General features: G+C 47.3%; 2 long non-coding RNA genes across 2 annotated transcripts; one reads left to right on the top strand and one right to left on the bottom strand.

The window, feature by feature from the left end:
- The first annotated feature begins 6,548 nt into the window (after nucleotides 1–6,548).
- Nucleotides 6,549–14,643, top strand: LOC141370792 (uncharacterized). Its single transcript, XR_012375136.1, has 3 exons — nucleotides 6,549–7,433; nucleotides 8,407–9,275; nucleotides 14,558–14,643. It is a non-coding gene; the product is annotated as an uncharacterized lncRNA (long non-coding RNA).
- Nucleotides 8,986–14,570, bottom strand: LOC112840031 (uncharacterized). The gene is made up of 4 exons (XR_003212361.2): nucleotides 14,448–14,570; nucleotides 10,699–10,856; nucleotides 10,052–10,211; nucleotides 8,986–9,049 (listed from the first exon to the last, which is right to left on the bottom strand). It is a non-coding gene; the product is annotated as an uncharacterized lncRNA (long non-coding RNA).
- Nucleotides 14,644–15,185: the final 542 nt, after the last annotated feature.

The following is a 15,185-nucleotide window of genomic DNA, read 5'->3' as shown; positions in this document are numbered from 1 at the left end:
TGTCATTTGTGTCCTGCCTGGGAGTTGAGCAAAAGGGCGAAGCTCAAGACAGGGGACAGGTATTGAATCGAGGGGAGGAGGGCCAGGAAGGGGATGCCGTTTCTGCCCCGCGGCTGATTTTCTTGAGGGTGTGCTCATTACCCTGAAGTCATTTTTCCGTGTCGCTCGTGGAGACTGCATGGGGACGAGTCTGCGTCCTCCCTGGTGGCCCCCGTGACCCTGATCCCACCCCCGCTGACCCTGCTCCCTGGCCCACCGTTCAGAGTGGACAGATACACGGCAGCGACAGACGCAGGATACTCGGGTAGTCGGAACAAAGACACTTAGGTCAATGGCTTATTGTTGAGCCATCGTTCAACTTTCCCCTTAAGTTCATAAATTAGGGGGCGCCTGGGTGGCTCAGTCGGTTAAGCGTCCGACCCTTGGGTTTGGCTCAGGTCATGATCTACTGAGCCCCATGTTGGGCTCCATGCTCGGTGCGGAGTCTGCTTGAGGATTCTCACTCCCTCTCCCTCTGCCCCTCCCCCCACCAAATAAAGACATTTTTTTAAAAGTTCATAAATTAGAAAATTTTATCTTTTGTTACATCCTGAGTTCCAACTTTAGGCCAGGAAATCTGACTACAGGAGAGGAGTGCCGCACTTTGTCCTGGACCTTCCCACGCTTCCTCGTCACAATCTCTGTCCCCTCTGGGCTTGTGTTACCTTTCTTAGGGAGTAGCTGATCTCCTCAGGAAACCGGAGCCCCTTGCTCTCAGGCTCTGCGCCTTCTCCCAGGGGATTTCAGTTGATCCATGCTTCACTTCCCTTGTGATTTTTTTTTTTTTTAAGCTGGTTTGAAGAAACCCCTTCAGAAATCACTCTTCCTAAAGTAGAGGTCTCCTGCACAAGCCTGCGCAGAGATTACACATGCACGCTCTCAGCCCCAGGCTGGTGCTCCCCACGGCCACTGCGGACCACACAGAACGGAAGGGTTTCTGTATTCTATTGTATTTCATTCCATCATGACGAGTGTATTCCCTAATCCCCATCCCGTTTCCCCATCAGCCCCCACCTCCTCTGATGACCACCAGTGCGTTCTCTGTAGTGAATGGTCCCCCGTGATTCTTAACAATGTGGATTAGGGTGCTGGGGCGAGTCAGTAGGGAAACATTTTTTGCAGAAGTAGCTTTGGCTGATTTATCAAATCACATCTGAGGGCCAACCACCTGGGCCACCTGAGGCTTGTGTCTGTCCGGAACAGGGAGCACCTCTACCCTGTTGTTGTACCTCGGTGCTCCCGGCCCCCTGCGCTATGGCTGAAGTCCTAGCTTCATGTTCCCATGGATCTGAACTGAGTGCTGAGTCACGAGTGGACAGAACAAGACGTGCACTGCTACCTGCAATACATTTGCACAAGAAGCGACAAACCCTGGCTTTTTTTTTTTTAAGGGAGAGCTAGAGAGCATGAGTGGGGGGTAGAGGCAGAGAGGGAGGCAGAGAGAGAATCTCAGGCAGGCATGGAGCCCGATGCGGGGCTCGATCCCAGGACCTGAGGGGAATCAAGAGTCGGAACGCTTCACCGACTGGGCCCCCCGGGCGCAACCGAACCCTGGCTCTTATGCCACGATGATCTTGTTAACAGAGTAGTACCTGCTAGGAAGTCAGGGACACTTCTGGCTTGGTTTGTGACCTGGTCTTTCAAACTGCAGCTCCTGTGTGTTTTATTACTAAGAAAATACAGGGGAGGGTTTATGATCCTCAACTCTTCGCTAACGCCACCCACAAAGATGAAAGTGAAACAGATGACAGACCTAAAAGGAGGTTAAAACTATAACAATCCCAGAAGAAACACAGGAGAAAATATTCACAGCCTTGGAGTTGGTAAAGATTTCTTAGCTACAAGACAAAAACTGTACCAGAAAAGAAAAAAAAAAAAACCTAAAAACTATACTCCTATAAAGACAATTTAGAATTATATCTCAATAAAGTTGTTAAACTCAAAATGGCAAAAGGCCCAGAATGGAAGGTAACACACGTCCCACTAACATCTGACAAAGGACTTGCACCCCGAGTACATGTGACCCTTACAATTCAGTAACAACACAACCATCAACAAAATTAAAACATGGGCAGAAGACTGGAACGTACACTTCAGGAAAGCAGATGGGCCAAGTACGCGTGGAAAGATGCTAGACACCACCGATCACAGGGAAACGCACGTTGGAACCACCGTGAGGCGCGCGTACACCCTCCCGAATGGCTCGCATGGAAAGGTCTGACAGCACCAAGCTCTGGGGGAGACGTGGAGCCACTGAACTCTCTCATGCACGACTGGCACGGTGTAAAATTGGGAAACAGCATGACAGTTTCTTCTAAAGTGAAACGTGCACTGACCCTAGGGCCCAGCAGTTCCACTCCTAGGTGCCCACTCAGCAGAAATAAAACATGTCCACGCTATTCCCAGCAGCTTCATTCATAATGGCAGAAAGACCCAGACACAACCCAAATGCTCCACAAATTGTAGCACGTCCACATAAGGGACTATTACTCAGCAATAATCAGGCACGGGGTGTTGGCTTGCGCAACGGGATGGACAAATGTCAAACATGCGGAGTGAAAGAAATTAGTCACAGAAGAGTACATCGTGTGCTGCGTCGTTCACATGAAACTGGAGAAGACAAATTGACGGTCGGTGGCAGAAAGCAGATGAGTGGCAGCCTGGGGCTGGGGCTGGGGCACCGAGCGGGGGAGGTCTTTCTGGGATGATGAGAGTGTTCCACATCTTCACTGGGGTGGTACACATACACTTGTCAGGTTTCATAGAGGCGCTCACTTAAAACAGGTGCATTTTATTATACGTCACATCTCAATGTAGTTGATTTTTAAAAAGCTCTTGTTTTTGCAAAAAAAATGATAAACACTCATATAAATGATGCACACTAAGGAAAAGTACAAAAGGGGAAAAATAACATCACCCCAAATACTAATTTAAAGTGGAACACTATCAGGGTGCCTGGGTGCGAAGCATCCACCTCTTGGTCACGGGGTCTCTCCCTCTCCCTCCGCCCCTCCCCCTACACTCACTCTCTCTCCTCTAAAATAAATAAAACTTAAAAAAAATAAAGTGGAATGCTATGAATGCTCAAATAAAATCATGAAGCACTATTCTTTGTGCCCCTGGTCATGTACAAGGACGATGCGGTTGCATTCGCAAGCCTGTGGACACTCTGCAAGGCCCTCTGCGTGGGTGGCCCTCCCGGCATTTCAGCTCTGCCCCCCATGGTAGCCTCACTGGCCTGTTTGCAGCACCTTCTCCCGCAGACTTTCACACGTTGTCTCCTCTGCTTAGGACACTTCTCTACCTCGTCCCCTGTTCAGGCTTACTTGCCCTTCAGATTTCAGCTCAGAGGTCCCTGCTTTAGGGATGCCTTGCCTGACAAGGTTAAATTCTCCTTTTATAGTCTCCCCAAACACCACTATCTCAATTAGAGTTTTCTATTTGTGTGATTTGTAAATCAGTGCATCTGTTTCCCAACAGACAGCAAGCTCCTGGAGGGCAGGAACCATGGCTGTCTGTGCTCACCTTTCTATCTCAGAGTCTAGTTCAGAGCCAGGTGAAAGCTCAATAAACGCTTAAGAAACACATGAATGGACGTGAGTTGGTTTGGGAATGCGTCATGCCCATGAGGCCGGGGAGGGGCTGAGCGTCAGGTTCACCGACAGCACGGCAGAGTAATGGCTATTCTCCACGCGCTGGCATCTCCAGAGAGTCACCGCCTTTGATCTCATGCTGGTCCTCTGAAGCGGCTGCTGTCCCCGTCTTAGAAACAGACTTAGAAGCAGGGAGAAACTTGCCCATGTTCATGGGGTTGGGTGGGTGAGTCACGCCGGCCCTGAAGCTACACGGCCCTTGCCGCCCTGCACCTCTTCTTCCCGCAACACTTCCTCCTGGTCCCGCGGTGCCGCCCAGATGCCAACTTCCCCATCCCGTTCACACGCTGGACCTGCGTGTGAAGGCCAGTGGGGTGCAGCTGCTGCCCCCACTGAGGGCGCACGTCCTCAATAGCCAGCTGGGTGTCCTCATCTCCCGCGTCTGTACCCCTCACCCCTTTATGCGTCTCCTCCCCGTAGAACTGCCCTAACTTCGACTGGTCATCGCTGTCTTGGATCTGGAAACTTTCTGCAGAGGGTGCCAAGCTGCTGACAGGGAAACGCTGCCTTGGGTAACTCCATGGAGCATGAATGTAAACCCTTCCTTTACAGGCGCTGACTCGGTGTGCCTATCTCTGATGGACAGTGCTATTAGGGATACAGCGTCAGGATGGACATGGCTAAATCATTTCCCCACGGTGTTGGTGGGTTTTCTCTGATTCATCTGCCTTAGGAAGGAAGGCAGGATTTTCAAGACAGCTGACTGAGCCTAGCGCTGATTTGCTGCTTTAACGGAGTAAACCTAACTGGCCCCCAGGAGAACCAAACCCGTGACCAGTGTTTTCTGGAACTGTTCTAAAGCTCAAGGCTCATGACCCTGCTATTTGAGCAACTGAAGAATGTATATATAGGAAGCATCTATTACAGACACTTGCAACACAAGTATTTGACACACTCTCATTCCCACTGACTTTGCTGGTACTGCCTGAGAACTCCCGCATGCCCTGCCCACCACCTCTGGATGCCTCCTGTGCACCTGTATCAGTATATTTTTCTCCCCTCCTGTTGTGATTGCGGAGCCATGTATCGGGAGGCCAAGCCCTACACTTGTGGATTAGACCTCTCTCCTTCCTCTGCAGGAACATCTCTTCAGCCTCCCTTAATGTAAAACCAAACAAAACCAAACACACCACCTCTCCGTGGCTACCCTGTTTTTCTGCTCTCATTCATGGAAAAACTCCTCAAAATAGAGTCCATACTTGCTCTCCAAACTCTCCTCTCATTGTCTCTTGGACCCTAGTATCAATCAGACTCTCACCACCATGAGCAAGGTCATGGATGGATTCCCAGTCCTCAGGTTTCCTGGCAGGATGGCGCCGGACACAGCAGATGACTCTCTATGTTGTTAGAGGACTTCAGGGACACGGGTCTCACTGGCCGCTCTCCCCATGTCCTTCAGTGAATTTTCCTCGTCTCCCCGAGCCGGCTGCCCGCCCCCGAATACCGAGGCACCCCGGCCAGTGCTCGGCTCCCCTCTCTCCCCACACCTACACTTGCACTTCAGGTATCCCATGTGGTGAGCTGGCTTTACGGGGCCACCACACGCTGGCGGCCCCCGAGTTCACGCCTGCAGCCCAGACCTCTCCCCTGAATTCCAGACTCAGATGTTCAACTGCTGATCTGACATGTTTCTACTTGGATATTTAACAAGCATATCAAACTCCATCATGTGAAATCTAAATACCTGTCACTGCTCCCTAACGCTGGAACCCCTGTACCCTCCGCCATCTCTCCGTCCACTCGGGCAAATCCTTTAGGCTCTTGACTCCTTTCCTCTCATATGCCAAATGCAACCTATCAGGAAGTACTGTTTGCTTCCATCATCAAAATACACACACGAGTCAGCAATTTATTATCATCCTCATTACCACTACCCTGATCCATAACACCTAAAATCTCTTGCCTGGGTTTTGCAGCAACCCCCTAACTGGTCTTCTTGCTTCTGCCCCCCCCCACAGTGTGTTCCCAACATGCAGCTCCAGGGGTCCTTTAAAAGGTGAGAGAACTTGAATGAGGAAGTCTCGGGGGTGAAAGGTGCAGCGTGGAGAATACAGTCCGTGGCACTGTGACAGGCCTTGTGGTGACAGGCAGGGACCACACCCATGAGGAGCATGGCATAACCTATCGAGAAGGTGAATCACTATGTCATGCACCTGAAACTAACGTAACATTGTGCGTTAGCTATACTGCAATAGAAAGAAAAAGGAACAAATGTAAGTATGGCACCTCTCTATTCAAAACTCTCCAGTGCTTTTCACCTCACTCCAAGTAAAAGCCAGAATCTTACAACACTCTTACAAGGATTCTTTTTCTGTTATTCTTATGACAAGGCTTTCCACGGCCCACCTGCCCTGTGAACAACCCGAGCTCATCCTGCCGTGCCAGGCGCACCCTGCGTTCCTCCTAGCCTCCTGAGTTCTGCCTGGGATGATGTAGGGCTTCCGAAGATAACAGACTTGGGGGGACACGGATGGCGATGACTATCATGAGGCCCCACCCCACGCCCACAGAGTTCTCTGGGGATTCAGAGATCTAAGCAGCAGCATCCCTACTGTTGCGGGTACGTGCACGCACAGTGCCAGTGCTTTCAGTCCTTGATGGAGACGCAGCGTATGCCTGCTGAGTTGTTACCGTGTTCTCAAAGATTTGGACTAAACGAGGAAGACCCTCTTCCCCAAGAGTCGATGCAGTACTGAACTAGACAAGGCTCTTTTCTTGTTACAGGGTTCTCCCCAGCACATAGAGCCCTCCAGAGTAGCCAGGGACGCCCAGGAAAACAGAGCCTCCAGGGTTCAGTGGAGGCCTTTGTCCAGTAACAAAACCCCCAGAGCTCGGGGGCTGCCTCCCCTGGGGGTCCTCGGCGGCTCTGTTTGCCTATTTAGCGTGTCCTTTGGCCTTCAACCTTGTTGATATTCAACCAGCTGCTCAAATCATGAACTAGGTTTGCGAGAGTCATCCTCGAACCTTGCTGACCTTTATTCCTGTTCTTCAACCAAAAATTAACCAAATCCTGGCAACTTCACTTCTTAAGTATCTCTTCATCCATCCATGTCTCTCCTTCTAGCTCCTTAACTCTGACACTCATCCAAGCTACCATTACTTCCATCCAGGCCACCCTCGTCCAGTGCCTACCCCGTCTGGTACATTATCAGCCTCATTAGTATAACTAGCGTCCTTATCTGAAAAGTAAATCCAGTGTCACCCCTTTGCTTAAACTCATTCAGTGGTTCTTCATTACTCTTAGGAACTCAGATTCTTCGCCAAAACTCTGTGTCATTTCCCCTCCCCACTTGAGTGTGGACTGGACTTAGTGACTTGCTTCCAAAGAACAGAGTGTAGAAAGGGGGAACCACACCGTGACGGAGAGGCCTGGCCCCTACTGTGTCAGCCAGGCAACCACAGTTAGTGTGCGCTGATGGCATGTATCTTTCGGTATCATGTGATGAAAAGGGCATTTAATCTCTGGGGTATTCCTCCCCAAACCCATAACCCCGCAAAAACATCCATCACAAATTGAGGGATATTCCACAAAATACCTGACCGGCACTGCTCCAAACTGTCAAGGTCATCAAAGCACAAGGGAAGTCTGAGAAATGAGCACAGAGTCAAGATGAGCGCAGCTGAACAGGGTGGGACCCCGAGACGGAGCACGGGCATCAGCAGGAGAACCAGAGAAACCCAAGTGAAGTCTGGGGTTTGCTTGGCAGCAACGTACGGACCCTGGCTTCCTAGCTTGGACACGTGGGTACCATGGTAACACCCGGTGCTAGCCCTGGGGGTCTGGGGAGGGGCACTCGGGGACTCTGTATTTCCTTTGCAACCTTTATGTAAATTCAGTCTTTAAAAAAAGTTTATTAAAACACACAGAGACAAATCTAAACCAGCCCCGTGGTCCGTGGTCCGGGCCCAGCCCCTCAGCCTTATGACCGGCCTTTCCAGCCATCTTTCAGTTCCTCTGTAAGGTCAGTCACAATGTTGCTTCCTTGAGGGCCTTTGCACAAAGTTGCTTCTTCTTAGAAAAATCACTCACCTCCCCTCTCTCTTCTCACCCACCCTGTCGCCTGGTTAGTGCTTACTCAACCTCAGGATTTCAGCTGAGACACCACTTCCTGGTGACGGGGGCGGGTGCTGGGGGAGGAGGTGCGGGTCATCAGACACCTCCTGACCTGCCTAGACAGAGGGGATGATCTGTGCAGGCTGACTGTATTAAGAGTTTGCACGATAGTTCTATTTCTTCCTGCAGATTGGCACTTGGCTTATACACCAGTCTGTGGTAGTGTTTCCTGAACTTTAATATGAATACAAATCACCTGGGGATCTGTTAAGATAAAAATACCGATTCTGGGGAGGGCCTGAGACCCTGCCTGCCTGACAGGGTCCCAGGTGGTGCTGATGTTGTTGGGTCACGGACCATGCTCAGAGCAGCAGGTCTTGGCAAATGGATCACATTTTGGTGTGCTGATGGAAATTAAGTCTTGGGTCTATGCATGTAAGAATGAGACCAAGCGTATAAGTGAATCCAGTGTTTGTTTCACTTTTGATAATGGAAACTCTATTCATTTCTGCTACTCCCTCTTTGAACCTGCCCATCCCCACCCACTTGCAAATTTCCACACAATTTGTTGCAGGGGAGGTGTGCAACCAGCGCAGCATCACGGATGTGAATCAGTGGGTTTCCCTGGTGACGTTATGACTTTTCTTTTTAAATTTCTAGAACGGCTACCTACTACTTAGAGCTGAGGGAGCCACCCTTTTCTGAATATTCCCTAGTTTGTCAAGTCTCTCTTCAACGTGGTTCCATACTCCAGCTACGGTTTGACCAGTGAAGAATACAAGGGGTCTTTTCTCTTGGACCTGGGCTCTTCCATCAGAGCTTGAGATTTTACTAGATTCAACTGATTGCTTTCCCACTGAGTTTGCTCATCACCCAGCCTTCACCCACCGACTTCACCAACATCCACCCAGCACTCGAGCCGTCCCGGGTCCAGCGCTGAGCACTGAGGATGCAAGCCACTGGTACACATGGTCCAGGCTGACAGCCACGGGGGACCTGAGCAGGTGGAGAGAACACTGCCGGGACAGAAGAGGCGGCTGAGCCTTGGTTTCGCAGATCCTGATTTCTTTCACATAGTAGCTCCACGCAGTGAGCTTGGGCCAGCCGCGTGTGGTGTCCAAACCTGTTTCCCATGCTGTGAAAACCTCACGGTAGTACTGCTGTCATGGCCTCTACGGCCAGCACCTTACTGAGGTGGCAGAGCTGGCCAGTGCTGACGGGGCTCCTCCAGTTCAGGCGGCCGCTCTCCTCTCGCCCATGCCCAGCAGGCCGACGTGAACCCCAAGAAGCTACTCCCACGGCCCTGCGATAAGGAGCACGGACGTTCCGTCAGGGAGCCGGGTGGGAGGAACAGCTCACAACTGAGGAGGCTTCCCAAGCTCCTCTTCCTGGCTGTGGCTTCCAGGGGCTTGTCTCCCCAGCTCTCACCTCAAGTGCAGGGCAACTTTGTCAGCCCCGCCATAGTCTATTGGACACCTCTTCCCTTTGGGAAGCAACAGAAGCTTCTCTGACCATCTTATGCACAACAGGTTAGGGACCATTTTTTTATTACTGTGGCTTTTGGTCTAAAACCCAAGTGCCTTATCAAAGCATTTCTTCTTCTTAAAAAAACAAAAAAACAAAGTTATCTACATGGTGCTTTCCCAGGAAGAATTCTGGTGACTAGAACGTTCTCCCCATCAGCACATTAGGGCAGCTCTGCAGTCAGCCGTGCCCCGGGGTCTACAGAAGCACAAGGCGCCGTGCTAGGGAGTGGAAAGCGACAGGGCTGCACAGGGTCGCTGAGAGGAGCGGTGTCCTATGATGGCAGGTTTTTACCAAAGGAATTTTAAGAGACAGTGATAGGATGAGAATGTTTTCTTCCTAAGGAAGCTAAGTTTGCTGAGACCAGGTTGTAGCAGAGTTTGATCGCTGGGAGATCAGTTAGGAGCCTGATGTAACAGGTGGGTTAGGGTGGTTACTAAATGTGTATTGACTTACACTTGGGTCAACTAAAACTTCTAGTTTTTTCACAGGATGATCTCTCCCATTCCATGCTTCCACCAAGTTTATTTACTGAACATTTTTTTTTAAATCTTTTCTTTTGAACTACTTTTAATCTTACAGGAAACGTTGCAAAAATGGACTTCCCATATACCCTTCATCTAACTTCCAACAGCATCTCACATAATCTTAGTACAGGTATCCAAGAAAGAAACTAATGTCCATACCACACCTTCACCTACCACACAAGCCTTCCCTGAAGCCTACCAGTTTTCCCACTAAGGCCCTCTCTCTGGTCCAGAAGCCCATTGAAGACAGCTACCTGTACTTAACTGTCCTGTCACATCTTCTTTGTCTCCAATCCCCAAGTTTCTTGGGCTTCCAGGACTTTGAGATTTCTGAAGAGTGCTGGTCAGGTGTTTATAGAATGTCTCTCAATTTGGGTTTGCTGTTTCTTCATGACTGAAGTTTTCCTGATTTTTCTGGCAGGAAGGAGTACCACATATACAATTTGTGTCCTTTTTAGTGCACCCATATTACATCTATGTAATAGTGCACCATGTTAACGTCTATTAAGTATCTTGTAGGGAGATACTTTGAGACCACAAAAATGTTCTTCTTGTTTCTTATTCTTTTGCCTGCTGATTTTAGCCCCCATCAACGGTTCTTGCCTGCACTGATTATAAGTGCAATGTTTGCCTAATGGTGATTCTCGGTTTCCGTCGTTCCTTCCACATTTATTAACTAGAATTATAGGATAAGGAGCTATGTTTACTTGTTTTCTTGTTATTTATCATTATTCATTTATCAATCACCATGGACTATGGATATTTATTTTAGTTCATGGATTATAGAGTTAAATTATTATTTTGTTGCTCAAATGGTCCAAGCTTTGGCCACTGGGTACTCCAATTTGGAGTAGAAGCTCCCCTTCTGACATGCTCCCTTCTGTTGGGATCACTTCCTTACCTTGTGGCACCACGAGATAGTCCAGGCCCATCTTGCTCCTGCCTCAACGCTGGAAGCCCTATTTTTTTGTTGGAAAATGACATTTGGAAACCAAGATTTGGACGCTAGATTTCATTGCTACAGAGGGTCATTGCTTCTAGGTCCTCTCACGAACAGAACTAGGAAACATAAGTACATGTATGTAACACACATCTCTCTTTCTCTATCCATTTGTATATATATTTAAAATCACAAATTTATATCAACACTTCCAATTCCAAGGCAATACAACAGGGTTCATTCCAACCTTTACTCCTTCCTTATTTGTAACTTGTTTTTCCTGACAGTGAGAAACCGGGACTCTCATTATCTACGATTTACTTATTTGCTCAATTCTAGAACACAGATAAAGTAGTTTCACACTGATTTATAACCCTATGAAAAACAAATGTCTTACTGGAGTGCCGTATTAGTGCAGAGCTGTTTTAGTCTTTAGACAGTCAAAATGCTGCTTTCTGGTTACTTACGTTGGTCCTTTTCTTCTCCACCCTCCAATCACGTGGTGATTGGTAGCCACGTCCAGCGCAGCTCCGTTCTGTCCCTGCTTGCACTGTTTCGGCTTCCTTCCACACCCTAGCTGCATGTATGTGCACACGTGTGTAGGCAGATGTTGGCATGTTTCTGAGGGTCAGAGCTACCCAGACCGGTGTCATCAAAGAAACACCACCTTCCCCTCGTCACATGGCTACTCCCTTCCCACTCCCCGACCCTGTCCTCACCTTTTCCCTAGGGGACCCAAAGTCTGTTTCCAGTTTATATGTATTGCATTTTTTTCTTTCAGAAATGAGCAGATACGTATAGATTTTCTTTTACACTATTGTTTATTTTACAGAGATGGAATGGACATTAAATTCACCCTTTTAAAGCGTACAATTCCGCAGTTTTTAGTACATTCACAGTGCTTGGCAACTACCATCTCAATCTAATTTTAGAACATCTTCATCACCCCAAACAGAAACCCCATACTCCACTCCCCTCCTTCCTAGCCCCAGGCAACCACTCATCTACTTGCTGTCTCTATGGGTCTGCCTGTTCTGGACATTTCATATAAATGGGACCACACAGTATGTGGCCTTTCGTGTGGCCTGTCACTAGGCCCATCCGTGCTGTAGCGTCTCATGTTCCCATGAGCATGAGGGCTCGTTTCTCCACACTCTCCTGTGTTTCTGACTATAGCCACGTGAGTGTGCGCAGGTGGTATCTCTTCGTGGTTGTGGTTTGCATTTCTCTACTAACTAATGATGCTGACATCTTTTCATATGCTTATTAGCCATTTGTGTATCTTATGTGGAGACCTGTCTATATTTAAGTCTTTGGCCCGCTTTAAAATAGATTATCTTCTTTTATTGCGGAGTTGTAAGAGTTCTTTATATATTCTGGATTCAATTCCCTTATCAGATATATGATGGTGTCCTTTAACGTACTAATGTGTTTAATTTTGATGAAGTCCATTTACTTTTCTTTTGTGGCTTGCGTGTTTGGTGTTGTAACTAAGGAACCACTGCCTAATCCAAGGTGATAAACATTTATGCCTATGTTTTCTTCTGAGAGTTTTGTTTCAGCACTTATATTTAGGCCTTTGATCTATTTTGAGTTAAATTTTGAAATGGTGTTACATAAGGGTCCAACTTCCTTGTTTTCCATATCCCATCACTGTTTGTTGGAAAAGACTGTTCTTTCCCTATAGAATCATCTTGGCACTCTTTTTCAGGAAAATCAACTGACCATGAATGTGAAGGTTTAGTTCTGGGCTCTCAATTCCAGGCCATTTACCTACCCTTCTGTCCTTATGCCAGGACCACACTGTCTGGATTACTGTATCTTTGTAGTAACTTTTCTAGTTCAGTAGTGTGAGTTTTCCAACTTTGTCCTCTTCTTTCAAGAATGTTTTGGTTATTCTGGGTTCCTTGCATTTCCATGAGAATTTTAGGATAAGTTTGTCAATTTTTGCAAAAAAGCCAATTTGATAGGTATTGTGTTGACTCTATAGATCAATTTAGGGAGTAATGCTATGTTAATATTAAGTCTTCCAATCCATGAATATGGGATGTCCTTTAATTTATACAGATCTTCTTTCTTTCAACAATGCCATGTAGTTTTCAGAACTCTAACACTTGTTAAATTTATTTCTAAGTATTTTTTTTATGCTATTGCAAATGAAATTGTTTTTCAAATTTGAGCCTATCTGCATTATTAGATAACTCTGTATTAGTCAGGGTTCTCTAGAGAAAGGGAATCAATAGGAGATCTGTGTGTGTATATATATATATAGTCTTATTATGTACGATTTATATCTTGTTATATACACCTATTATATATACTTAATAACATATATATCATAAGATACACATATAAATCTCCTACCTATATTATCTCCTGTTTTAGTTGGCCAATAAACATAGGCATGAACTGCGTGGGTTCACTTACACATAGATCTTCTTTAATAAATATAGTCCAGTACTGTAAATGTATTTTCTCTTATGATTTTAATAACACTCTCTTCTCTAGCTTACTTTATTGTAAGAATAGTCTATAACACATACACAAATTAGGTGTTCATCAGCTGTGCATGTTATCTGTAAAGCTTCCGTCAATGGTAGGCTTTTAGTAAAGTTTTTGGAGAGCTGTGTGTGGGGGGGGGTCAGTGCCCCTAGTCCCCAGGTTGTTTGAGGGTCAGCTGTGTATGTAGCTTGACGGAACCAACAGGAGTTATCTATTGGTTCCAGACTTATGATAAAGAACTGGCTCATGTGATGATGGAGGTCAGCAAAATCTCCAGGGCCATGGTCCTAATTTGAATCCAAAGGCCAAGAAGCTGCTGTAGAACCAGAAATATGTCCAGTATGAATAGTGCCAGGCTGGAAGATTGGTCTCATATCCTACAACTTTGCTGAGCTCCAGTTTATTAGTTCTAACAGCTTTTTTTTTCCAGATTCCTCGGGATTTCCTATATATAAAATCATGTCATATGCAGAGATAGTTTTAGTTCTTTCTTTCCAGTCTGGTTGCCTGTTATTATTTTTCGTGGCTTACTGCCCTGTAACCCAACTTTTGAGAGTTCTTTATTAAAAGAAATTGACCCTTTGTCTGTGGTTTATGTTACAAGTATCTCATTTGTCAGTTGTCTTCTAATACTGTGTATGGCTTTTTATGCTGTGCAAAATTACAAAAAACTTGTATGGAGTCAAATTCATCAGGTTTTTCTCTTATTGCCTTTCCCCTACACTGAGATTAAAGAGGAACTGCCCTCTCTCCTTCTACAGTCTCAGGTTTTACACTAGACCCTTAATTTATTTGGAATTTTTTCTTGTGTATGGTGTGAAACATGGACAAAATTTTATCTTTTAAAACACGGCGGTCTAGCTCTCCTAGGACCGGTTATTTAAAAGTTGATGCTGGCCCCTGTGATTTGAGGTATCTTTGTCATATGCTAAATTTCCACACGGCTTCAGGTCTATTTCTGTGCTTTCTGCCCTATTCCACTGTGACACTGTGTGGCAGTGCCACACCATTGTAATCACAGGGGTTTTAAAGTCTGTTTCAAGGTTTGGAAGGGCCTTTCATTTTCCATGTTTTCCTGGCTCTTCTTGAATGTTTTCCCATAGGAACTTCAGTAACACCGATTAACATAAAACTTAACTAAATCTTCTCAACTTCTACTTATTTTACAGTTCCATTTCCTTATCTGTAAAATAAACGAACCCTCTCACCTTTTCATCGGGTCACTGGTGTCAACCTGTGAGGGCTAAATCTAGAGTGTAAGAGCCTTTCTCCACACTGAGTTAGTCCCTTGAATTATGGTCTTTTCTTCCCAATCCAGGTACATGCTCTGCAAGACAAAGAAAACTTGGTGTCTCCATGTCCTCATCGTTTATTCCTGAAGGAACAGTGCTTTCCTAGGAGGCCCAAGTTCCAGGCACTGCACAGTGAAAACACTGCTGGACCTTGAACCTGTCATAAACTGGGCAACTTACTCTGAGTCCTAAATTCTCCAAAAAGGCACCTGCTACATCAACGGTCTTTCCTGTCCCTCTGTAATAAACCGGCTCCCTCCCACCCACGGGAAAAGAAAAAGGAGTGTTTTTGCCAAAAAACGAAATCATTTTCCCTTTAACCAGTAGGTCTGTGTATCCTGAGTACTTCTCATCGGCCTGCCCCTGCACTCTTGTCAGGCCCCACACAGCTCCTAAGGACTGCAAGACTCACTCACAGGACTCTAGGCCAGCGCTGGGGCCCCCAGGGCGCCCCCTCCCCGAGCCCAGGCCGGGCCACAGCCGGGTTGGCGGGTCGGGAAGTCGGGGCCAGGCGGTCACTCGACCCCCGGGGCCGCGCCGAGCCCGGACAACATACCCCTCCACCAACCCTCCCCCGGGATCACCGGGTCCCCCAACGACCTTTGACCCTCCCCCCGGAACCCACCTACCTCGGGCCCTCCCCCATCCCCCGGG

This window comes from Callorhinus ursinus, unplaced genomic scaffold (assembly GCF_003265705.2).
Source record: "Callorhinus ursinus isolate GAN/ISIS: 27379988/994484 unplaced genomic scaffold, GSC_fseal_2.0 scaffold45, whole genome shotgun sequence".
Classification (NCBI taxonomy): domain Eukaryota; kingdom Metazoa; phylum Chordata; class Mammalia; order Carnivora; family Otariidae; genus Callorhinus; species Callorhinus ursinus.
Note: the sequence above shows the minus strand (reverse complement) of the source record. Positions and strands in the feature narration are given on the sequence as shown.